Here is a 3,005-nt window from a genome sequence, read left to right as displayed (position 1 = left end):
TAGTAGTGTTCGAGATCATAGTTTGGAACAACCTCTAGATTGGAAGGTTTCAAAAATTCTACCAGAGGCAGAGGAGGTTGTGGTGCTACCTTGGGGTGGAGTAGGGGTAGGGAACCATCCAGATGTCTCTTCAGCGCAAACTTGTTCTCCTCCAGTAAAGATTAAGTCTCCCTAGGATTTATTATTCTTGCTCCTAGCAGTGGCCTTTTGAGTGAGCCTCTCTGGGGATATGTCTCAGCCTCCAAAGCCAGTGGCTGATAGACAAGGTATATGCAAGTTGGGACCTCCTGCCCAGTCAAATTACCTCTGATCATTCATCCTGTCTTCAGCACTCCTCGTGAGATTAGTAGAGGCTTTATATGCAACTGCATTGCAGGGCGACTTCACTCTGCTAAATCCTGCCCCACTCCTTGCCTTTCCATGTGTCTGATTACAAAGGGACACCCTAGTGAATCTCCTGCTTGCTGATCCCCATCTCAAAGAGGGCTCCCCAGCCCTGGGATGCTGTTGTTTAGCCTCCCTGATTTTACTTCTCATCCATCTTCCAGTGCATATAACATATTCTTTTATCAGGTACTATATTTCTCCCAACAATTTCCTCCACGATAGCCTTAGAAAATGGAGATCTGGGTAGAAAATCTCAGAAATAAGGCAGAATTTCATTTACTGGAACTGCACTAGAGGTGAGAGGTAAATTAGGTATGTATATAGGTATGTATATAACATACTGGAGATTGAACTGAGAGCCTTTAAACTAAGGTACATCACCAGGCCTTTTTCTTATTTTTATTTTGAAATAGGGTCTTGCAAGTCAATGAATGGCCTGGGGCTGCAGCGGCATCCGGGATGGCGGGCAGGTGGGCCACTCACACAGGAAGGCACAAAGCATGGAGAATGATGAATTTCCATCAGTGCATGGGAAAGACTGGAGTGGGATTGTATCTATTAGCAAGTGCAGCAGCATTCTACTATGTTTTTGAAATCAATGAAACTTACAACAGGCTGGCTTTGGAACACATCAAGCAGCACCCAGAAGAACCTGGTGAGGGAATCACATGGACACACTCCTTGAAAGTTCGGTTACTCTCTCTGCCTTTTTGGTTGCATATGATTATTTTTCTAATACCTTATTTATAAATGCTTTTGTTTATTTATTCTTGTACAAGAGCTGCTCCCAAAACGGGTGGCTACTGTATCACCCCACATGCTTGGCAGTTCTTTACAATCGCCACCAGCCATTTGTCAAAGCTTCTAATCAGATCAGCAAACTACAGTTAATTGACACATAAATCAGTCACTGGTTTTCCTTGTGATTACAAAACTGCCAGAACTATACAGAGTGACATCATACAACTGCAGTTTCTTCACAGATCTCAGGAAGTTGTGGTAGGGCTGAGGCTTTTTAAAAAATGGCTAGGGAACTATCTTTATTTGAATAGTGACTTTTAAGGTAAAGCCTGAGATACAGTTCTACAGAACTGTGTTGATGACTTCAAATTTTGGAAGTAAAATTGTGTCTTGTTACTTGTATTGTTTAGAAACTTGAGTAAGTACCTGAACTCATATTTCTATTGTACTGTGCAACATTGGAATGATCAGAAGTTTTTCCTTTGGAAAACAATGAATATAATATTTCCACTGTGTTAAGTGGTAAAAAGGGCCACACATAGTCATAAAGTTTAAATTTTATACAAAAATAAATAAATATAAGTGGCCTGGGTTGGACTCAGACTTGCTATCTTCCTTCCCACTCTCCCAGAATGCTGAGATTATGGCTATGTGCCTCCACACCTGGCTTGAAACAGGCATTTAGAATTGAGTGTGGAGCTTTTCAAACATCCCCTGGCTAAGGATAAGATTAATTTCAGGGTCTGGGCAGCGAGAAGTAGTTGCGGATGAAGAGGGAGGAGGAGAGATTTGGAGGTTAGAGGTCTGATCAATGGCTAAGATATAGAGGCAAGACATTGGGCAAGTACACACACACACACACACACACACACACACACACACACATACATACACACCACAACTGTATTAAGGAAAAGAGCTGAGGTTAAGGAGTACTACGCACTTATTATTGCCCCTTTCCAAGGCACTACTCTGCAAAGTTAAAGACTAGCTTTCTTATTAAAAGTTCTCTCATTCATTCCCCTAACATACATTATACGTGGGGAACAAATCTTCAGGACACGTAAGGGAACAGAAATATAAATAAATAGGCCATTTATATTTATGAGCGGAAAAGAGCTGAGGTTAAGGAGTACTACGCACTTATTATTGCCCCTTTCCAAGGCACTACTCTGCAAAGTTAAAGACTAGCTTTCTTATTAAAAGTTCTCTCATTCATTCCCCTAACATACATTATACGTGGGGAACAAATCTTCAGGACACGTAAGGGAACAGAAATATAAATAAATAGGCCATTTATATTTATGAGCGTGGTAGGGAAGTATTCAGTAGTATCAGGAAACAAGTAAAGGGGTGTCGGGGTCCTGACAAGGAGCAGCTAGAGGGGTCTGATAACTTTGCTCAGTTCTATCAAGGTTGGATAATTTTCTCTGTTGGGTGTTATGGTTGATGTTGCTGCTGCCATAGAGACCAAGAAAATAGTTTCATTTTCTGTGATGCTATAAGTTCTGTTTACAACTCTGAACAGATAGAATTTTTACCATAATGAGATTTCGACTTTATTTGCTCAAATGTTAATATGTGTACAAAGCTAGTTTCTGGTTTCTAATTTTGGTTTCATCGATGGTCACCTACCTGGGTCATTCTTGTTTGATAGAGTGGCTTGTTCTCAGATCTTTTCCTTGTAGGACAATAGGAATTTGAGATAACCCTATAATATTGTCTTATATGTTTGTGAAGTAGCACACTTGAAAGCTAAATTCAGAAGTGTCACTATTAATGCTTTGAATGCTTCTGTAAATGTGCTAAGAAGTATGGACATCACTTACTGTATATGAGTAATATTGCCTAGACAGGATACGAGTCAGAAAATTGCT

The 3,005-nt window shown here is 40.4% G+C and overlaps 1 pseudogene; it reads left to right on the top strand.

Annotated features, from left to right (window-relative positions):
- Positions 1–894: 894 nt before the first annotated feature.
- LOC109117475 lies at positions 895–1,289 on the top strand (annotated as a pseudogene).
- Positions 1,290–3,005: the final 1,716 nt, after the last annotated feature.

This window comes from Fukomys damarensis, unplaced genomic scaffold (genome assembly GCF_012274545.1).
Source record: "Fukomys damarensis isolate Sample0158 unplaced genomic scaffold, DMR_v1.0_HiC HiC_scaffold_20, whole genome shotgun sequence".
In the NCBI taxonomy this organism is placed as follows: Eukaryota; Metazoa; Chordata; class Mammalia; order Rodentia; family Bathyergidae; genus Fukomys; species Fukomys damarensis.
This window is presented reverse-complemented; position numbering and strand designations above follow the sequence as displayed.